Here is a 23,911-nt window from a genome sequence, read left to right as displayed (position 1 = left end):
CTCAATCACTGATGCTGGGCCTGACCACTTGGCCTCTTCTCGCTCTGAGTTGAGAGGGGTAGGTCCGGGCTGTGGCTCTGATGCCCATCCAGGGAGCCGACGGCAGGGAGGTCAGGGTTTATTCTCTCACGTCACCCCACCTTAAAGGTGCTCTAAACTCATTTTCTCTTTGTCCTACCTAAGCAAAGAGCAAGGCTCTCATCCTCGAAATGGAACCCTTTCTCTCCACGCTGGCCCAAGATCCCCAGAAGAACACTGTGATTTTTAACAGCTGGGCACTTAAAAATTAAATTGAGCCAGTGATTAATAGACATCTGGTACCTCAACTTCCTTTATCTCTTTTTCGTCTTCAAATGATCTCATGCGTGTATTTGTTCTACTTCTGGATATTAACATTTCAACAAAGCATGTCACACTTTTTGTTTTCATACTTGCAGGCAGATTGTTACTGTTCATGGAAAGTGCTGTTTAACTCCAACATAAATCCAGCCAAGAGTTTTGAGCGGAGCAGCCTAAGAATGTCAAGGGAATATCTGAGGAACGCTGTCAAGTCATGAATGGGCAACCATAACCGATGCTGGATAGCAAAATCGGTGAATCCAGCAATAAAACACAGCCTTCTACATCACATACCTAACAAACCTAAAAGCCTCCTGTGTATAAATAGCAATCCATGCTCTATTCCAACTTTACCTCCATAACTTCCTCCAACTTCTGAATTCCTTAAGAAAGCGTCAAGGTAAAAAAGATTAATATTTCTTTCCTTGTACCATGTTATTACTAACATGATCATTCCAGACCTAAAAGTAAAGAGCTGTTTGTGAAACTACCTTCTTCTTTAGCTCTATGTGAAAAGTTGGTTAAAAAGGAAATAATGACTACAACAAAAAAGCAGTGCAAACTTTAACTGGCAAAGAAAAGATAAAAAACTAGAATTGTCTTGTTATAGTCTCTTGGCTTAAAGACTTCCTCTTGGAATTCACCCAAAAGCAATAAGGAAAACACACACAAAAATGCTAACTCCATCCCAGAGGAACCTGGAACACATCTGTAGCTTTGAACCACGAAACATGAGAAAGAGTTGGCCAACTGCAGTGAAGGTCAGACAGAGAAGGAAAATTCTTGGAGAGCCCATGCCTGCCAGAGCCATGCTCCCCAAATAAGCAGGATATCCAGCAATAACTTTCTGAAAAGAAGGGCAACAGACACGCAGGTAGCACTAAGAGCTTCCCTGGATGCAGTGTGGTGGGAGAAATCAGGAAGCAGGAAAGGTCGAATTGAATGAGAAACCACACAGGTAAGACATATTAGCAAGAAGCAGTCTGTTGCCGAGGCAAAGTGAAAGAGAGAGACCCCACTAGGAACACAACCAGTCTCAGTAAGCTAGAGAAAAATAAGGGTTGAAAGGATTTTACACACACACACACACACACACACACACACACACACACACACACACACACACGCGCAACCTCAGGTCACAAGAATCCCCACTGGCATGGGACATGGCCCTGTCTCCTGCTCACGTGAAGCTCCTGTAAATAGCTAGTTCATAAAGAATTCATCTAATAACAAAAAAGAACCTTTACAAAGATGCTGCAAAAAGAGGAAAATGAAAATGAATGACAGATGAAAAACACCCACCAAAGCAATGTTATATGCAACAGATGAAAATTTTGCCCACACTGTCATAAATTAACAAAACAAAGAAATAACTGATTCTATCTACAAAAACAGAAGAGGATTTACAAGAGTTCAGGGAAGTATGAGAAGGAAATAAAGCATGAGGGCAGACCTCAGGGTGAAAACAAAAGAATGAATAAAAACATCACTACTGGGACTTCCCTGGAGGTCCAGTGGTTAAGACTCCACACTTCCACTGCAGGGGGCATGGGTTCAATCTCTGGTTGCGGAACTAAGATCCCACATGCCATGTGGCACAGCCAAAAACAAAGTCACTACTATAGAATGAATGTTTGTGTCACCCCCAAATTCATACACTGAAACTTAACCCCAAATGTGATGGTACTTGGAGGCAGGGCCTTCCGGAGGTGATTGGATGGTGAGGGTGGAGCCCTCCTGAATGGGATTAGTGTCCTTATGAAAAGCATCCAGATAACTCTCTTGTCCCTTCCACCATGTGAGGAAAAGTAATATCACAAGACTGCCATCTATGAACCAGGAAGTGGGTCTAGACACCAAGTCCACTGGCCCTTGATCTTGGATTCTCCAGCCTCCAGGACTGTGAGAAATAAATTTGTTGTTTTCCTGTTTATGGTACTTTGTCTTAGTCCATCTGGGCTGCTTTAACAATCATCAAATGGAAGCAGCTAAAAGGAAATACACACTGGTGAAAATGTGAGAGTCTGGAGGGGAAAGATGGAGAAAAGCAAGCAAAAGATTTAGAACAGAAAAATGATAAATATGGAAAACAAAGAAAAGAAATCCAACACACCCATAATAGGCGTCCCTAAACGGAAAAAAAAAAAAACCTCAATGGAACAAGAAAAACATTTTAAGGTATAATTCAGGAAGACATTTCAGAAATAAAAGATTCTCCATAATAAATGAACATATCATATCCCAGAAATAACTAAAATGATGAACACCTGGAAGTTTCCTGTGTCATCACTCATCTTCAAAAATTAAGAAGGAATTATTTGGGCATCTACGCAAACAGTTCAAAAAAAACAAAGGAGGGGATAAAAGTTCAGACTCCACAGCAACATTTGTCACCGAGCAGGACCCTATGGGGCCTGCCTGGGACAGACTACTCCCCCATATCCTCTTCTGTAGCTCTTCTGTGAAGTACCCAGATAATAGTATCTCAGGCATCTTTGCTGAGTTTTTCAGTTGCTAAAAACCACCAACAAATGGAAGGAATTAACTACTTGGTGAGTGGCCCCCAGACCTAGTGGTGCCTAAGGATTGATAAAGTTAACCACCCTGTTACCTCACCATTAACCAATCAGAGAATTGTGCACAAGATGATCACATACCCTGCTACCCTCCTCCCTCATCTGGCCTTTAAAAGTGCTTTGCTGAAACCCTTTGGGAAGTTTGGGGGTTTGGGGGCATGAGCCACCCATTCTCCTTGCTCGGCCCTGCAATAAACCTTTCTCTGCTACAAACTCTGACGTTTCAGTTTATTTGGCCTTACTGTGTGTTGGGCACACAAACTTGCATTTGATAACACACGTTCGATGTTTAACTGACCAAACTATCTTCCAAGAAATAAAAGATGAATCAGAACATGGAATCTAGCTGAATTTTCACTGAAACATTTAAAAGAGTCAAGAACTCAAGCCCTTCTGGGAGAAGCTACTAAAGGATAAACAGCAAAACAAGAGGCTAAGTGGTGAAACAAGGAAAAACAATTATTGGTAAACTTTAAATCCATTTATACTGTAAGAGGAAGGCTAAAATCACTGTCATAGCTGCAGAATATTATAATTCCTGACAATGTAGAAATAATTAAAAAATTGGCAGGGGAAGGAGTTGAGATGGTGAGAGGCCTTAAGTTAACTGTTACCATATGTTTTAAAACTGATAATAAAAAGAGAATTTAAACCTCCAGAGATATACAAGTGGTTAATAAGCACACGAAAATATGTTCACCACTGTCCCTCACTAGGAAATGCAAATTACATCCACAATGAGATAATATTCCACACCCACTATAATGGACAGTAACAAGTGTTACCGAGAATGGGGAAAAAATGGAATTTCTCATACATTGCTGATGGCTGGTGGGAATACAAAAAGGTGCAGACTTTGGATAATATTGGGGAAGTTTCTTAAAAGTTAATCATAAATTTAGCATACAACCCAGCAACTGGGTTCCCCTGGTGACTGAGCTATTACACTCCTAGGTATCTCCCCAAGACAGAGGAGAATGTATGTCTTCACAAAGACTGTGTGTATGGAGATGTTTAGAGCTAAAAATAGTCAACAAGTGGAAATAATCCGAATGTTCATCACCCAGTGGGTAAACAAAATGTGGTATATCCATAGGAGGGAATATTATTACTCGTCATTAAAAGGAAATGAAATGCAGATACACGGTGCAACGTGGATGAGCCCCCAAAACATTTTGCCAAGTGAAAGAAGCCTGAGGCAAACGACTCCATGGCATAGGAGCCTACTTATATGAAAATATCCAGACAAAGCAAATCTAGAGAGACAGAAAGTTGTTGCTTTGGGTCGGGGTAGCAGCTGTGACTGACGGCAAAGGGCCTGAGGGATAGAGATCTTTTTGGAGGTGATAGAAACCTTCCAAAACTAGATTGTGGTGACGGTCACACAAGTCTGTAAATTTACTAAAATCCTTTGAACTGAAAACAGGCCAAAGGTATGATATGTAAATTATACATTAAATATACGGTATGTAAGTGGACACACACATGAATATTCTTGGAAGGGCAGAGGGAGGAGAGCTGGCCCGAGACATGGCTGCAGACAGCGATGAGGAGGCTCTGAGAGGTGCTTTCCACTGCTCACTTTTGGGGACCTTTAATATTTTGTACCATTCAGACAAAAATTAAGACAATTTTAAAATTTTCATTTTTCTAAAAGGGCAGATGCCTGCTGTCCACCCCGTCCCCTTTAAAGCATGAAATCAACTAAGATGAAATCACAGTAAACAAGGGTGACAATTATCGTTCAAAACAGGCTGACGAGCAGAAGGTTGGCAAGAGGTCTTCCTTCCAGTTTTAAACGTAAGCCACTGAAAAATTCCAGGTTGAGAAAACTTCATAGGAAGTGAATAATTTACAGAAGCAGCAGCCCAAGAGGTAGATCTGTACGAAGCTACGGGGCTGGGTCCTAGAGCCGCCGGAGCGCCCAGGGCCTCTCGCTGACGGTGGAGGGGCTGGCGTTTGCCAGTTTTGGGGGGGGGGGCGGGCGGGGACAATGATTGACCACGTGAGACTCCCAGGAGGGCAAAGGGCAAAGCATGTGTAACCTCCACCAGTGCCTGTTCACTCCAGCTTAGGTGCCAGGTGACAAAGCCACCTTGTGCTCCTGTCCCCGGGGAGCCACAGGCCAGGGAGGGGGAGACGCCCCAGAAAGGCGCGCGGCCCAGCAGCTGCTCCAGGACACAGGCGGCCACGGCTGGCCTTTCACAAGACTTAGATAAGGGGTTTTGAGAAAGTTCAAAAACAGCTATCCGGGCGGATAGATTTACTTCTTTCAAAAAAGTCTGTGAGCAGAAGGAGCGACTGCAGATCACCTGTTTTACATCAACCAGACACTTCAAACAGGCGAGGGATTGTCAGGCCCGCTGGATCATTGGGGAGAAGGGGGACCAGGATATCAACTCTTGGGAAGCTGGGTGCCCCATTTCACCCACCACGGAAAAGAGAACTGAACTGTGGAAACCTGATAAAGAATATTTCTTCACTGTCTTTCCTCTCCAACCCTAGTGGGGAAAAAATTAACTAGGCTATCTTAAATCCCCCTAACAAATCTCTGCGAAGTACTTCAAGGACAACTCAGAGCAGAAGAGCGAGTCTCTCACGTCGCAGAGGTTATTTCCAAAGTCTAGTTTTAACCACACCTTCTACTCAAAAACCCGAGTCTAATCAATAACAACATAAACGTGAAAATTCCCAGCCGGAATTTCAATGACCTGCCCCGTTTTCTCTCCCTGTAAACAAACTGTTCAGCGTGGCTGCATTTTCCTATGTTGTGGCGGCTGCCGTTGCTTCTTCCTCCTAAAATATCCTCTTTACCGGCTCTAGTGTCTCCGACTCTAGAAAGCCTTCCCTGATCTACTCTTTGGGGCTGGGGGAGGGAAGGAAGCCTTACTTTCTTCTCCCTGGCGTTTTGCTCGTATTGGGCTTATATTCCACTTGCTTTCCAGGTCTTTCTCCTCTTTTCCTGCACTGCGAGCTCAATTCCAAGCCCAGAGGGGCAGTAGGGGGGTGGGGGGGCCTGGCTGCATTACCTGGGAGCATGACATGTTCCTCCTGTCATAGTGCGAGGGCCCGCCCGACTCGGGGGCTATGAGAACTTCAGGCAGTCATGTCTCCACTACAGAGTCATCCTCCTAGAAGAGGCAGAGAAAACTGACCACTGCCTGCAGGGCTTCTTAAACTGTGGCTGCAAACGAGCCGCATCAGTACCACCTGGGAGCTCGTTAGAAATGCAAATTCTCCGCCCCCGCGCAGGCCGGCTGAATCAGGGAGGGTGGGCCCGCATCTGGGTTTTAACAAGCCCCCCAGCAGCTCCTAGCTCAAGCTCCAGCCCGAGACCGCTGCCACTTACGTCCAAGGGTCCCCATGAGGATCAGCTGAGGTAAGTAAATCCACCTGACACAAATCAAGCACTTACTCGACACCTTCACCGAGGAAAAAAACCACGTTTCACACACGCACCAGACTGATTCTTTCAACAGCTCTTGGCAAGAAAAAGTGGCATTCCTTTTCCCAGGACATTTTCATTTGTCTTCCAACCTTGTTCTAAAAACGACTTAAGACAACGCTTTTGTTTGCCTTTTCGCTGATTTGGTAGAACCTACGTCCTCCATGAAATAGGCAAGGACAAAAACATGCAGGATGGAGTCAGGAGTGAAAGGTATTGGGAAGAGAAGGCGCTTTCACTCCAATAGAAATAAAAAAACAGGAAACCAGGAAAAAAAATCTCCAATGATTCACATTTTCATCATGTCCATCTCTCCGTGATTCTGAGAGTACAAAATTAAATTTTAACTCCCCCTCCATTCTCTCCTCTCATTAAAAGGCCTGGGTAAATAAAATGGAAGGAGAAAGGTGGTCTTCTGGAAGATAAGAAACCAGCTGGCGGCGTCTCTCGGTTCCCACAGAACAACAGCGCTGCAGTGGAACCAGAGGCTGCATTTCTTAGGCTGTGGTCAAGCTCGCTCTCTCATCCACTCACGACAGAAAGGCCTCTCTCTTTGTCACCAACTGACACTGGTCAGCCTTCCCAAATACCTGTGGAAAGCACCTAAGCCCTGTCTGACCCATAAGGAGGGTGCAGTCTATTACTGGATCTGCTTACTCAACATCCTTGAAAATAACAGACTGCTTAAAGTATACTGTCACTGAAATGTCACAGTAATTGGGATCATCGCCATTCACAAGCATTTTTAAGGACCTGTAATAATTCAGCGACTACGCTTAGCACTACGCAGCACACAAGGCAGGAACATGGCATCATACGGTTCGTCTCTACGGGACCTATCATCCCTCCAGCAGTAGAAAGCAGGTACTCAGTGATAACTGTTGAAGGCAACGTATTTATTTCTGACAATAGGTAGTATGTGAATTTTAAAAGCTACAGAGAATGCCGAGGAAGTCGCCCGGTCCTTGGGAAAAGGCTGTGTTAAGTAGCCCTGAGGGCAGATGGAAACGAAACGTATGGAAAATATACACATGCTTGCTGGAGTTCCCTTTTGCATTCAGTAAGGAAGTGTCCAGGCAGTGCCAGGAGCTGTGCACATGGTGGATACAGACCAACAGAGGTGAGAAAATAGTGAAAAGCAGAAAGGTGGGTGAGACGCAGGTTTCAGTCGGCCTGAAATAATAGGGCCAAAAAGCCACAGGAGGTGCATCTGATGGACCAGGGTGAGCCACTGTGGTTTTTAAGACAAGGTGGAACTATGCAGCTTTAAGAAAATAATTTGGCAGGGAATTCCCTGGCGGTCCAGTGGTTAGGACTCGGCGCTTTCACTGCCAAGGTCCTGGGTTCAATCCCTGGTCCGGGAACGAAGATCCCACGTGCCGTGGGGCAACTAAGCCCTGCGCTCTAGAGCCCGAGCGCCGCAACTGAGACCCAACGTGGCCAAATAAATAAATGAATATTTTTTAAAATAAATGGCAACATAGAAATGTGTCCTACATCCTGTGTAACATTCTACTGACATCTATTCTGGAGTGAGTAACGATAGTATTTCATACAACGTTTAGGAAAAAAAAAAGGCATTTCCTAAAGCTTCCCAAAACCAATGAATCATAAATGACAGGGCTTCCCTTCAAGGTGGGAAAAGGAAAGCAACTTCTATTAAACCATTAAAGAATAGACTGAAATTCTCTCACCATTTGAATATTATTCGAGAAATACACTAGGCAACATTATTACAGGCCAAAGGATACAATAGAATACAGCAGAGGTATGAAGGGCATCGCCTTCTGGAACGCTTCCCCTAGAATTAATTATTAATTAAAATAATGAAATGTCAAGGAAAAGAAAAGAACATAATAAAAGAGGGAAACCCCTTGTGAAAAAAGAAGAATTTAAATGTCAGCCTGGTTAAAAAATAAGGTATTTAATTAAACAATGTTGTCCATTAATAGAATGAGTGACGATGAATAGCACATTTTGCCATGGGTTGCTGGAAGGGAAAAGAATTAGATACCATCCATCAGATTGTCCATCAGGTTCTAATCCTAATTTTTGAAGTGTTTGAGTATACAGTAACATTAACTTTCCTGGATTTTAAGCTTCTCATTCACAGAATATGGAAAAATATGTTATTATTTTAATTTAACCAACACTTATGTAGCCCTTTCTAGAGGAGAGTGGGCACTGTTCTATGAGCTGTGCAAATACTAATTTATTTAATCCTCACAACCACCGTTAGGTGGATACTATTATTGACCCCTTTTACAGATGCGGAAACCAAGGCAAAGAGATTAAGTCAATTTTCCCACGGTCACCCAGCTAGTAAAGTGGCAGACGTGGGACCAGACTGCAGACAGGCTGGTCTTCACCGCTCACCATGGGCCCTCCTGGACAAGATAATCTCTAAATTGTCACCTTCTCCAATATTCAGTGACCTTACACCTTAGTCATTTTAGATGCAATCACAGTCTCCCCCAAGCTTCTCACCTTTTCCAGCACAGAGGTGCCAATCAAGCTACTAGGCTAATCACCCATGTAAGCTGCTAAGGACGCCAAAGGAGAAAATCCATCAAATAATCAAAATGCTTACTACTAATGCTTACTGAATGACTACTAGACCTATAAAGAGTGTAGTGGACTTTTTTTCTATCTTTTTTAAATTGAAGTATAATTGATTTATAATGTATTAGTTTCAGGTATACAGCCTAGTGATTCAGTATTTATATAGATTATATTCCCTTCAAAGTTATTACAAAATAATGCCAATAATTCCCTGTGCTGTACAATATATCCTTGTACCTTATTTTATACATAGTAGTTTGTACCTCATTATCCCATACCCCTTTTTCCCCGCCCCTCTTCCCTCTCCCAACTGGTAACCACTAGTTTGTCCTCTATATCAGTGAGCCTTTTTCTGTTTTGTTATATTCAGCAGTTTGTTGTATATTTTAGATTCCACATATAAGGGATAACATACAGTATTTGTCTTTCTCTGACTTATTTAACTAAGCATCATATCCCTCCAGGACCATCCATGTTGTTTCAAATGGCAAATTTTCATTCTTTTTTATGGCTGAGTAGTATGCTATTGTGTGTGTGTGTGTGTGTGTGTGTGTGTGTGTGTGTGTGAGTGTGTGCACGTGCATATACATATATATATATATATATTCTTCATTCATCTGTTGATGAGCACTTAGGTTGCTTCCATATCTTGGTTATTATAAATAATGCTGCTATGAACATTGGAGTGCATGTATCTTTCTCAGTTAGTGTTCTCATTTTCTTTGAATATGTACTCAGGAGCGGAATTGCCGGGTCTTGTGGTAGTTCCATTTTTAGTTTTTTGAGGAACTTCCATACTATTCCACAGTGGCTGCACCAATTTACATTCCCACCAACAGTGTATGAGGGTTCCATTTTAGCCACAGCCTCATCAACATTTGTTATTTGTGGTCTTCTTAATGACAGCCATTCTGACAGGTGTGGGGTGATATCTCATCATGGTTTTGATTTGCATTTCTCTAATGATCAATGATATATGAGCATCTTATCATGTGCCCGTTGGTCATCTGTATGTCTTCCTTGGAAAAATTTCTATTCAGATCTTCTGCCCATTTTTTAACAGGGTAGTTTGGGTTTTTTGATATTAAATTGTATGAGCTGTTTGTATGTTTGGAATATTAGCCCCTTATCAGTCATATCATTTGCAAATATTTTCTCCCATTTAGTAGGTTGTCTTTTCATTTTGTCAATGGTTTTCTTTGCTACGCAAAAGCTTTTAAATTAATTAGGTCCTATTTGTTTTTGCTTTTGTTTCTTTTGGCTTAGAGACAGATCCAAAATATATTGTTATGATTTGTGTCAAAGAGTGCTCTGCCTATGTTCTCTTCTAGGAGTTTTATGGTTTCCAGTCTTACATTTAGGTCCTTAATCCATTGAGTCTACTTTTGTATACAGCGTGAGAAAATGTTCTAATTTCATTCTTTTACATGTAGCTGCCCAGTTTTCCCATGGTGTACTCTCTTTTTATGGTTCTAAATTATGCATTTTTTAACTGTCTTAAATAATTTCTCACTTCTATGAGCAAGGATTTTTCCAAGCATCTATTCATGCAATGGATTAGAGCATTTATGGAACACCCGTGAATTAATTAAGTTCTCAGGACTAAAGAACCTTGGAAAGGGCAGGCAAAGGCACCACCCTTAAAAGTGAAAACTGCCGAGCATCGAGGGAAACCGAGATCCACACAGCAGATGCTCCTGGGCCAAGTCAAAGAAAGCCCAAAGGGAAATTAAGATTACGCTTCCTCTCCCAAGGCAAACCCTCCGTTCCCATGGAACACACTGCTTAACAGAAACAGATACAAAACCAGACTGGATCCACGTGCCACGAAAGGGACACAGTGACAGGGAAGTGGGGCTGAGAAACGAGCTCCAGATCACTCTCCGGCTCAAAGGACAAGTTGCTTTGTGAGATGAGACATTAAAGCACAGCACTTCTGCTATTTCTGTTAACTGCTGAGGAACATAAGTTTTCACTCAAATTGTTTCGTCTTCTCACAAAGCACTTTCACCTAATAACACGTGCCATTCATTAAGTACTTATTTGCATTACTTTGCTTACTACTCACAATCCTACACGACTGACTGCTACACGGGGCAGGTACCTGCAGAAGCAAGTTTTATCCGGAGAAGCTGTGAAAAGCTGGAGAACTAAGAAGGGGAAACAAGAGGTCAAGAGAGCCCTTGGCTGAATGCCAGGCCCTGGTCCGACCCCTCACTTCCGGGCTCTCCCTCATCCACCTCATAGCCTAAAAGTAGGGGCCACCAGCTCTGTTTCCCAAATGGGGTGCCTGACGCTCACTTAGGTAGCAGCCAAAATCTAGAAGGCATCAACGTTCTATAACTCACTCGAACAAGCCAATCACTAAAGAAATATAAGCCTACCCAGTACAATCAATAAGGACAGAAGTAACAATATCTGGACAGCAAGAAATGGCAAACTAAAAAATACTTTTTAAAAATATTATACTCCAGTTTTTCAAATAAAAACAAGTTTGCTGGAACACAAAAAATCCACCTATAACAGAAGTTCTATGTATATGGTATACATTCTCAGATCATAAAGCGTAAAATTCTTGAGAACAAAGCCAAATTCAACGAGTTATCTGCAAGCTCAAACACTGTTTTATGGAAAGACAATGAATGAAAGAAAAAAAATGTTAAGTTACAAAGAATATTTTTAACATTGAAAATATAAGTAAATGATGTTCTACCAAAGTCCCACTGAAAGGAAAATGGACTATTCTCTACCCCAATATAAGGAAGAAGAATGAACAGTCTTTATCTAAAGAATTTTGAAGCAGACGAGAGACTACAAAAGCAAACAAAGAATAAGTAAAAATTAAACAACAATAAAGTATATCATCTGTTACAGAAAACATGAAGAGACCAAAAAAAGGAGAAATCAGAAAATAATCATGGAATTTTCCTCTCCCCCAGCTCTACATAAATAAATAAGCCTGGGAAATTTTTCAAAACTTTCAACAGATAAACAATCTTTTCTTTTAAAACAAATGTTATACTCCCAAACTCATTTTACTTGAGCCCAAGCAAAACATTTTAAAAGAAAGTTGCACTCAAAAATTCACAATAAAATCCTGTCTAAGTAACGAAAGACACAAAAAAGGATAGCTACTATAAATAAGTAGTACTTAAAATGGGAATTCTAAGATGGAATAACCCATGGAAAACTAGCCACTTCATTCATTATAATTCATTATAATCGGAAATAACAGTATCACTCATAGCAACTACCAGATATCAAAAAAGGCATTTGAAAATGGCAACTTTATTTTTATTAATACTCTTAAATGTATATAAGCACTGAATAGCAACTGGTAGTAGATATACCAAAACAGACTCAGGGGGGAGGTGAGATTAGAAATAATTTTTATTCTTCTTCTTTTAAGAAGGTCCAAAAGCCAACGTGAAATGGATCCCCGTGTGAAGCCGAAAGGAGAGTCAGGCTCTCTCAAGGACAAATGGCAGGGAACCTTTCGTGGCCAACAGGGAAAGGGAGAGGAGGTCTGTGTGCCTGTGAGGAATACCCCGAGGAGCTGCCCAGCGTATCCTCCAGAGCAGGTGTCAGTTCGAGAAAGGCCCCCGGTCATGACCAGGTGAGAGAGCTGGGCCTTCGAGGGAGATGAAACCTAGGTCAAGTCAGGGGACGCACGGCTGCCCATTTGCAGAGGCTGCCATGGACGCTGGGCCCTATGGCTGGGTAAAAAGAAACCATAGATTTAAGCTCCAACTCCATGTGCTAAGGAATCGAACACTGACTTAATGTCTGCAAGTTGTCACTATTTTGAAACAGTAAAGTAAGCCTAAATATATATATATATATATATATATATATATCTATCTCATTCCAATGGCCCCATATCTGGAATTCAGACATTTAAAACTTAGTGTCAGTGTATTTCAATAAGGAGCAGAGAGCACATGATCCCTCCTCTCAAACCCTGGACTCTGGGACATTCTCAGCTTCCAAAGCCCATTTCTGCTTTGCCTAAATAAACCACAGGGAAGGCCACGGATGTTATGAATATCACGCATTTCATGTGTAGTCAAGCTGCCTCTGAGTGGGCATCGTACAAAGGGCAACTGTGTGGAGCCTCTATTCTGCTCATCAACAGGGATTTATTTACATGTGCCCCGGATAGCAGCACATTGACTGTGCTTTACAAAAAAGAACAGTTTCAAAGTTGAAAGCCCTTATAGTTCTGTATTTATTACGACCATTCATAAAAAAATGATTACCATTCCACATTAACTACTTCATTTCTCTTAAAGTTTTAAACTGTGATTAATAGTTATCTTGATCAATGCTGCTAATCAATTGCAATGAATTAGCAGTTTAAAAAAGACACAGGTAAATGGAGACAACGCTGTTAGTGTTTAGAAGGAACCAATATGGTGGCTACGACAATTTTCTTTAAATGAATATATAGATTTTTCTTCAATACAAAAATCCATGCAGAATATTTATAGAGCATGGCAAAGCAACAGAAAATTCATTTAGAAAATAAGCAGGCAGTGAAAGCAAAGGACATATTCGTTTTATGTAGTTCCAGAATTTAAAATGCACTGCTAAGGATAACTGTCAAAATGGATCATTATAAATGGAGAGGAATTGGAAAAGGAAGCAATGATCACTAGAAGCTAAAATGGCTTCTATTAAGAACAATGGCTTGTTCTTAATAACAAATCAGGCCACAAATCACCTCCTTTCTGTCTTTGACAGATTCGTATTCCGGGATGTCAAGAAATCGTTAGAGCTGTAATATAGCTGGATTTGGGCTAGGCATTTCGAAAAAACGTTTATGACATGATGGTGCAATAAATGGGATTAAGACGTGGGTGACAGAAAAAGTTATAGTTATGTTCAGTTGCTACTGAACATTATGCCCAGAAAGTTCTAAAATAATTAAAGAACATCTCCCTAGGCACTGAGTCCCAGAAAAAGGCCCCACCCTTGTAACTTACCAGTTATCCTTTATTAATTGCTTCAGTGAAGGTTTTAATGGCATGCAAATTGTATCTATGGATGACAAAGCACTAACAAAGAGAAATGCCAGGAGGAAATTTAATAAGAACGTACTCAACACCCCACATTACATCCCTTTGTAGTGTATGATACCACCACTCTGCCAGAGTGCTCTGAATAAAGATGTCAGCTGACTGCTTCTACCAGAGCCCACAGATTCTATGAAGGGAAATGGACAAACGTAAGAAGAGCCTGGTTTTCTGGTGGCTCAGCCACCATAATTATCGGAAGATCAGGGTTAGCAGTGTGGCAAATTACTGGGAAAGACTGCTGAGCCCCAACTGATCTTACTGATTGATCGTTTGATCTATTCATCTATATACAACTTGTTGCTTAGCCAAGGGACTGGAGAAACACAGACATCTCATAAAATCTACTGTGCTTGATTAAAATACCCACTGAAGGTCCACTGAGGGACAGAGTCCTTTTTTATTACTTACATGGACAAAATCCTCTGGCTTCCTCACTTTTCTTGTCAGTTTAAAACATCTGCCTATAAACAATGTTTTTTCTTAAAACGGCAAAAGAAAAATTGGGGGAGATTTTTTTTTTTTGAAAGTAGAATAACAAGTAAAACTCAAAAGTTACACTGCTGGTGTTTCTGGAACCGTGCTATGACACATCTAGAAACCAACATGCATCAATACCGTAAGTCCTACAGAGTCCGTATAATTTGACATTTATGGGAATTTATCTTTGGGAAATCATCCCAAGGAACGAAGAGGCTACAAGTACGAAGGTGTTCTTTGTAGCCTTGTTCACATAATTGTCAACTCAAAATACCCAAAGAATGGTTAACCAAACTATGGTACCTTTGCTGCATGGAACAGTGTACAATCAAAAACTATAAACACGAAAACTGTGCAACAAAGAAAAATCAACTTGTTATAATGTTAAAGTTAAAAAAGAGCGAAGGCAACATTACTTCTGCACAGTGATTATGGATGCCATAGACAGGGTCTGGGTGTCAGATGCAAAGAATCTGACTCGTTGAGGTTTCAGGACTGTGGTCATTTTTCTCCTTTAACTGGTAAGTTGGTTTTATTGCTATATTGTAGGACGGGGAAACAAGAAATATGAAAAATAAAATAAAGTTGAACGAAGAGTATTCTACGATGCCTTCATAACTGGGATGAAATTCATCTTGGTAGTCCAGATATTATGAACAGGTTATATTCCAAATATTTACTCCCATATTGAATATCTGGAACCCAAAAAGCATTTTCCACTGTTACATGGTGGAAAGGTTCTCAAAACAGCCCTGGAAAGCCCATTTCACCGCAACGAAGTTCACCAACAGCCTGGACAAGATCTAACTACAATTTATAGTTTCATTTCTCTTGAAAAGTCTATCCGGTAGCCCAAGGCCACTGCTCATTTCACCTGTTTCAGAGACCCCTGAGATGGCCCCACTAAGGGTAGAGTCATAGGGGGAACAGCTGAGGGCTGTCTCAGATGTTGTCTTAGATGTCGAACACTGGCAGATTCCCAGGGGTCAGTAGGGTCAGGGTTCTGCAGGTCGGAGCAGAACCCTTCCTTGGAAGCAGGAAGAACTGGGACCATTGTGGGGAGCCCAGCAGGGCAGCAGCATCAGAGGGAACCATGACAGCTGGGGCAGGACTGGGGTTCCCATAATGCTTCCAGTGGTGCACGGTGGCAGGTGTAAATGTCCTGGCCATGTTGGTTGTGTCATGTGTCCACTCTTAGGGAGGCCTGGCACACTGATGGGTGACAGAGACAGGAGCCGGTCTAGGGGAAGTGGTAGGAGGCCAGTGTTTGCACATTTAGAGCATTTGTAATTGGTACTCTGGAGTCAAAGATACCTATGTAACAGTTAGTTTAAAAAAAAAAAATAGAAAAGAAACCATATGCTATGGACTGAACTGTGTCTCCCCAAAATTCATATGCTGAAGCCCTCACCCCCAGTGTAACTATATTTGGATATATGGCTTTTAGGAGGTAATTCAAGTTGAATGAAGTCATAAAGGCAGAGTCCTAATCCAACAGGATTGGTGGCCTTCTAAGAAGAAGAAGAAGAAATCTCCCCTCCCCATGCACACCTACCAAGGAAGACCATGTAAGGACACAGTGAGAAGGTGGCTGTAAGCCAGGAGGACAGCACTTACCAGGAATCAAATTAGCCAGCACCTTGATCTTGGACTTCTCAGCTTCCAGAACTGTGAGAAATACATTTCTACTTTTTATGTCATCCAGTCTATGGTCTGTTGTTATGGCAGCCTGAGCTGACTAAGATACTACGGTTCATAGATTTACTTGAAATGTCATATGACTATTGTTATTTGTCAATTATTTGGCTTGGAAGGAAATGACCTCTACAGATTACCTATCAGTCAACCTTGATTTTGCTCCTAATAAGGTTGGGAGAGAGAAAAAGGTACAAAACATAGAGTTAGAAACTTTGAGGTAGGATCTTCTTCAAACATTGATTTATAATGAAAGTAGCTCTAGAGAGAACAGCCTAAAAGAAAGGAAATTTTTCAGTGTTACCATTTATCAAGATGATATAGAGGTACAACAGAGGAACAGGATCTGTTTTAAAAGTTTTGCACAGTAATTATTCATGTATCAATGCAAAATACCCTTGAAGAGAGGAGACCATTGTAAAATATTTTTAAAAGCAAGTAACGAAGGACTGGAGATTGCTTTAATCCTACGACCACTGCAGACACCTAGGCATTGCTAGGCAACAATTCCTCAGTAGCTCAGCTCAAAAAGAGAAAAGCTAAAAAAGGCTATTATAGACAGGGTCGAGAAAACCAAACAGACAGGGGCAGAAGGGAGTGACACAGTGGCAACAGGCAAAAGAGAGACAGAAGACAGCATATCTCGGTCACTAAATAAAGACATTCTAGTAAAGAAACTATTGTATAATATGAAGATGGAGAACTTAAATGATAAAGAAAAAAATAATTAAGCTTTTCAACAAGAATCACCCAGAAGGTTTCTGTTAACGGGAATCACAAACCTCAGCTGTTGTTCCTGAAACTGTGATAATACGCTAGGTACATCTGAAATCTTTTCTGGAGAGCTGAATATAAAAAATTCAAAATATACTTATTACATTAGGCCTTAACTAGTTTTTAAATTTTTTTATTTATTTATTTTTGGCTGCACTGGGTCTTCGTTGCTGCACGCAGGCTTTTCTCTAGTTGCGGTGAGCGGGGGCTACTCTTCGTTGCGGTGCGTGGGCTTCTCACTGCAGTGGCTTCTCGTTGCGGAGCATGGGCTCTAGGGTGCGCGGGCTTCAGTAGTTGCGGCATGCAGGCTCAGCAGTTGTGGCTCGCAAGCTCTAGAGCGCAGGCTCAGTAGTTGTGGTGCACGGGCTTAGTTGCTCTGCAGCATGTGGGATCTTCCCAGACCAGGGCTCGAACCCGTGTCCCCTGCATCGGCACGTGGATTCTTAACCACTGCGCCACCAGGGAAGCCCCTTAACTAGTTTTTAAGTTAAAAACTTGAGATGCCCAACTTGAGATGTCTTTGCACCATGCAGGGCAAGAAGTAAATATTCTCTCTATTGAACACGTATTTACTTTTAACACACATTGGGTTAGGGAATTTCTACTCTACTCCTATGATTTACATAATCTGCCTAACTAATGTATCATTAATTCAAATCCTTGTCTATACTGCGCATTATAATACCAGATTTCTTAACAGCATCTTTCATTATTCTCACATAATCAAAAGCAGTTACTATCTACCTGTGACAATGACCAAAGTGTGGCCAAAAAAATGAACGGGCATCCTCTGTGAACTTGGTCTAAAGCAACCAATGATATTCTAGGCAGACACTGAACACTGACTTAAGAATGTATTAAAAATTAAAGGCCTTTACTATAATTTAAATGCTTTTCTGGTACTATTTCATGATTACAAAAAAAAAAATACTCATTTTTGACCATCACAGCCTTCTGAAGCCTGCCTCGGCTGCCCAATCTACTTAAAAACCTTCAGAGGGCATGAGTTCATGCACCTGACCATCCCGTCACCTAAATCTTATTCCCAGTTAATGAGGGCATTTCCATCAGCCAGCACCCATCAGGCTACCCAGTCCTGCTTCCTCCCGGGGAACACAATGGGAAGTGGTCCTGCATCACACAACAGGTAGAAGAGGAAGTGCTCTCTCTACCACCCCGCAGACAGGGATGCTGGGAAGCCGATGGAAGTCTGATACCCACAGTGTTGGCAAACCTCCACGGGCCGTATCAGTTTGCAGCCAACCTAGAGTTCCAAACTTGGAAATGCCCTGTTGCAAGAGGCCAATGCTTTTCTCCACCACACATGAGGTCAATGTCAATTAAAGAATTAGTCCGGGCCCACCTGATGTATCTTGACAGCCAAGACAAGCACTCCTGTCTGACATCACAAACAGTTCTGAAGGAGGCCTACCCAGGGACTCATCTCTAGGAAGGCGGGGCCCCTTCAAAGGTCATTAACTGTGGCCAGCTCAGCCTTCACTGCCCTCATGACCACAGTCAGGGCTGCATCAGGCCCTCAAGTAAACCTGGGCAGTTCGGGAAATTGTCAAGGTCCTACAGTATTACTATAAACCCTTCAGATATCTTACCCTCACCTTTGTATCTTGAAACTTCATTCATTCAGCGAATATTTATTGGGGCTTCTTTCTTACAGAAACTGTTCCAGACGTTCAGGAACGAAATAGGGTCCCTGCCCTCGTGGGTCTTGCCAAAATGGGAAGTACCGGTCAGCCTCACCAGAAGAGTCCACGCACAGTGAAGGATGACCAACAAGCCATGTTCAAGCCGGTAATACTGCCAACCCAAGTTCACTAGAACACACACTGCACACACTGGAAGCAACTTTAGAGCCTGGAGAATATTTGCTCTCACAGTTCAGAAGACCACATGTGAACACCTTTCCCCTCAGGTTTTGTATTTTATTTTTCTCAAGTCACAACTAATTGTCTTAACGATTTGATAAACTCCCTAAAGAATATACAACATATGTGTGATAGGTCATATTTAATAACAGGATTTAAGTAAAGGTAAAAAAGTGATGGACAAAAACTGAACAAAACTCTGGTCATGGAAATTATACCAGCAAGAGGAAAATGGGAATAAGAAAACTAACTTTCCATTTCTCCAGCAGACCTCTCTCTCACCTAGATTATTTCAACAGCCAAATGGCTTTTGCAATATAATCTTCGGCTCCATATGGTATCCACCCAACTGCCCAGATTAAAATGTTTTCCACTCAACTTCCTAATTATTTTCCTAGATTTTTACTAGGATCTATGCTCTTCAGGTTAATTTTGCCTATGGTATCAGAACAGTGAAATTTTATAGAACACCCCTACCACTGCCCAGCCCTTTCTAATTCTGTGTTCAATCATGGCTCACTGGTAGCCTGACATCGGCCATGGCGGGGATATTTACACCACAGAAATCAGCGCCTGCTCCGATCCAGAGCGGTGTTCTTGTTTTTACTCTTCAAGACAGCAGATCATTAAATGGTTCTTCCCTATTCAAAGCACCTCATCAATAAAATTACGTACCTTAAAAATTAGTCATAAGCTGAAAGATCATCAATTATTAGCCAAAAACATAAAATGAATTTCGCTTCAATCCACAAAAGCACAGTAGGTTCAGTAACTGAAACAATCTTTTAGAAAGATAAGTTTCTCACCAATTCTTAGATCTTATGATTACTGAGATACTCGGAAGGACCCAGAGCCTTCCTACCCACAGCCATCACAGGTAAGAGCAGAAGGGACTTGACAAATCTGAGAAATAACATTTCGGTATTTGTTCCTTCAAATATATTTTAACGCACAGTCCATACTTTTTTTAAAAGCAAAAAAAGGATCACACCACACATCCTGTTTTATAAATTGTTTTTAAATGTAAATATAGTGTGAACAATTTTCCATTTATCAAATAATCTCCCCTATGCTTGTTATAGCCTGAAACTTTAAAATGACACATTAAAATACTTTTAAAACTGAAGGAAGATTGTTCTCAAGGTATAAGAAATAATAGAATCAGTAAAAGAACAGTGGATGAAATGAACATGAGTTGATGTTTCACCGTACTCCCCACCCCGGCCTTCCAACCCTCAACATCTCCCACACATCAGTTCTTTCAGGGAATAGCTCAGCCTCATTCAAATACAAGTAATCATGTTGTAGGAACACAGGCAAAAGACAGCTAATAATATGCATTGTAAAAATAATTACTGGAAGTGGCTATATTATGAAAATTCAGGGCCCCTTGTTCAGAAATTATTAAGAATTTCAAGACAGTGATAGCAGTGTTAATCTAAGCGCAGGGCCCTATGTGAATGTACAGATCATGTGCCCATAAAGCTGGCCATGAAAATTAACAAAGGTAACAGACTCAGTGTTCAGAAAAAATAGCTCTCCATTGTTTCAATGTGGTGTTCAAATGTGGTCTTTAATGTTCAATGTGGTGTTCAAAGGTGTTCAAATGTGGTCTTTAAACAATTAAACAGAGAGTAAGCAGCTGAAAACACAAAGACACATAGGAAGCAAACTTAAAGAAATCACTCAAAACTGAAGAGAGGCTTCCCTGGCGGCGCAGTGGTTAAGAGTCCGCCTGCCGATGCGGGGGACACGGGTTCGTGCCCCGGTCTGGGAAGATCCCACATGCCACGGAGCAGCTGGGCCCGTGAGCCATGGCCGCTGAGCCTGCGCATCCGGAGCCTGTGCTCCACAACGGGAGAGGCCACAACAGTGAGAGGCCCACGTACCGCAAAAAAAAAAAAAAAAACTGTATAGAAAGAAACAAAGATACATAAATGATTACAAGAACAGATGCTAGATTTGGAAGACAAAGGATACAGAACATAACAACAGTTCTTGAAAAGTGAAGACTATCTGAAATATGTGCAAAGTGGTAAAAGATCTAATAACGAAAAACTTTCTGATATAAAGAGAGACTTGACACTACAGATATAATGGTACAGGAAGTCCCAGGAAAGTGACATGAAACAACCCGTGCTCAGAGAGGCAGGTAAACCTTTAACTCCAAAAAGAATGAAAGAACCCAATGGGCATGTCCAATGGAAAGAGCTAGTCGTGTGTAAGAGAGAAAAACATTAACCTGGCCTCAGCTTTCTGCTCCATAAATATCCAATGCTAAAAAAAAGTGGACAGCAATGTCTGAAATTCCAAGGTCAAGAAAGTGTGACCCAAGAACTTGATACTCGGCCAAACTGTCTTTCACATATTAAGGCAAGAACCAGCCATTCTGAAGCAGTTAAGAATTCAGGGAACAGAGTACCCTTGAGGACTTCAATCTGACGATGAAATGCAGCCAAGCTACAATGATTTACAAAATTATTATTATTTTTTGTTTGTTTGCGGTATGCAGGCCTCTCACTGTTGTGGCCTCTCCCGTTGCAGAGCACAGGCTCCGGACGCGCAGGCTCAGCGGCCATGGCTCACGGGCCTAGCCGCTCCACGGCATGTGGGATCTTCCCGGACCGGGGCACGAACCCGCGTCCCCTGCATCGGCAGGCGGACTCTCAACCACTGTGCCACCAGGGAAGCCCTAAAATAAATTAAAAATAAAATTTAAAAAAAACACAAAGGAATACTTAGTGCCATGGGAAAATCCTCAGCAAGTAAAAAGAGCCCACTAGCATTCATTCCTAGTTAAACACAGCAGATTACACTCCGGCACTCACCTCTATTTTCTCCCTAAACCCCACTTCAATAGTGATAATTAAATTAAAAAGGCAAGGTCCCACAGAAGGAGTCAGAAGAAAGAGACATAGAATACAAAAACATTTAAGAAGAAACATTTTAAAAGAAAGAAAGTGAACTGAAGAATGTTAACTGACTTAGAAGTACGCTGAACCTATGCTTATAAAGGAAGATGACAAGAAGCAGCACACCAATTCTAAGACAAACCCTGGAGAGCTCAGGAACTGCAGGCATCAGATACCGAGAAAACAGAAGGGGTGAACAAGCAGTCCTGGCTGAGATTTGGAAAATCTCCCACCCCCTGCAGCCTAGCAGAAGCAGGACATTTCCCACCTGTGGAGACTGAGCCTAGGGGTCCCCAAGAAAAAAGACGGGCTCCAACCCAATCACAAAGGAGAGGCCCACCACGGTACAGGCTCTATCAACACATATAGATTCCTGCCAGCTCCTGATGAAGTGTTTCACTCTTACATATAAACAGCCAGAGGTAACCAGATATTTTAGGAAAGCTTCCAACAGGAAAGATGGGAACAAATCAAACAGTTAAATAAAAATCTAGAATTACCGTCCTAAAAGAGACCTGACAAATTATCAGTGGTTCTTTCCATGGATAGCTTATTCATCGGAAGCTCATTCATCTCACTGGCTCTAATCAGGTATGCTTTGGTACCCAGGAAGAGAAACCCACAAACGGCATCTTCCCACATCCCATAGTGGCAGTTTTTGGGGAGACTCTGCAAGTGAGGTACAGCTCATCCTTCACACTAGTTAATAGAGTGATAAAACCTAAATCTGAAGAAAGAAATCAAGAAATTACATACACTACTTTATGGTTACATCTGGTGAATGATTAAGAATTGTAATCACTCTAAATTATGTAAACAAATTATTTCAAAATTTGGAAGATAAACATGAAAAATAAGAGTTAAAATATTTGAATATGACCACCTCTGGGTATTAGAAATTAGTTTGGGGGGGGCAGGGCATGCAACAGCTGGTTTTCATTATAAAATAAATGTTAATTTTTTTAAAAATATGTGCCTGTGTTTCTTTTATTATAAAGTTAAAGCAGGCTGCAAAACTGTACGTGTAGTATGATATGACAGACTTAATAAGAAGGAACAAATACTCAAAGACTATACACGAAACTGTGAACACTGGTGAACTTTGAGAGGTGGGATTATCAGTATCTTACTTTCTCTTTGTATTTCTTTGCACGTGCACTTTTATTTTCTGCCCTGAGCATGTATTACTTTTAAGTCTTTAAAAAGTGTGTTTCAGGGGCTTCCCTGGTGGTGCAGTGGTTGAGAGTCCGCCTGCCGAGGCAGGGGACACAGGTTCGTTCCCCGGTCGGGGAAGATCCCACATGCCGCGGAGAAGCTAGGCCTGTGAGCCATGGCCGCTGAGCCTGCGCGTCCGGAGCCTGTGCTCCGCAACGGGAGAGGCCACCACAGTGAGAAACCTGCACACCATAATGAAAAGCAGCCCCTGCTCGCCACAACTAGAGAAAGCCCGCGCGCAACAACGAAGACCCAACGCAGCCAAAAATAAATAAATGAATAAAATAAATTTATTTTTTTAAAAAAAGAAACACAAATGAAGAAGAGTCTTTCCAGAAATTCATCTGAGAGTGAGGAACAGGTCAACAGAGGGAAAGGTTTGGGAAAGAAACTCTGCAGTTCACCTTTGTTTTTTAAAATGGTAAAGAATTGAGTCTGTTTACAAACTAGGAGGAGAAGCCAGGTGAGGCACCTGCCTCTTCTGGGTAGATGTCCATCTCTCACTTAGACGGCAACTTATTCCATTCCCAAGACAAACATAAACGTGCCTACACTGAGTCCTTTACGAGGAACTCTGTGGTGTATTATGCAGATTTTCATAGGAAGGTATCTCGTATCTTAACTTTGGCTGTGAATTCCTTGAGGAAACCATGTTTCACACTTCCAGTTTTCAAATGGCCCACAAAACAGGTCCCTCAGTAAAGACTGGTTGATTAGCAAAAATTAATCACGTCAAGCTCCCCAGCCGTCTGCTACTCAAACACCTGCTACAGAGAGATCTTCAGCAACACCCTCAACCTGACTTTAACCTTGAACCACACCCACCCATCTCCACTAGCCAAGGTTCCAGTCAGAGGTAGCAGTCTGAGGACTGTCTGAGGACACAGACCAGTAGCCATCCAGGATTCAAATCATGGCTCAACCAATTACCAGCTGTGTGACTCTGGGCATG

At 41.8% G+C, this 23,911-nt stretch overlaps 1 protein-coding gene across 3 annotated transcripts in view; it reads right to left on the bottom strand.

Annotated features, from left to right (window-relative positions):
- Window positions 1-23,911, bottom strand: part of FARP1 (FERM, ARH/RhoGEF and pleckstrin domain protein 1) — a 290,586-nt gene that overhangs the window by 236,330 nt on the left and 30,345 nt on the right. The window contains exon 1 of one of the 3 annotated variants that reach the window (XM_079902746.1): window positions 6,268-6,377. The exons of the other annotated variants lie outside the window; for them this stretch is intronic. The gene's annotated coding sequence lies outside the window, so the exon portion shown is untranslated. Of the gene's footprint in view, window positions 1-6,267; window positions 6,378-23,911 lie in introns of those variants that run through there. 3 annotated transcript variants of the gene reach the window in all.

This window comes from Stenella coeruleoalba, assembly GCF_951394435.1.
Source record: "Stenella coeruleoalba genome assembly, chromosome: 18".
NCBI classification, from domain to species: domain Eukaryota; kingdom Metazoa; phylum Chordata; class Mammalia; order Artiodactyla; family Delphinidae; genus Stenella; species Stenella coeruleoalba.
The sequence above is the reverse complement of the archived record's forward strand: the minus strand, read 5'-3'. Positions and strand labels throughout refer to the sequence as shown.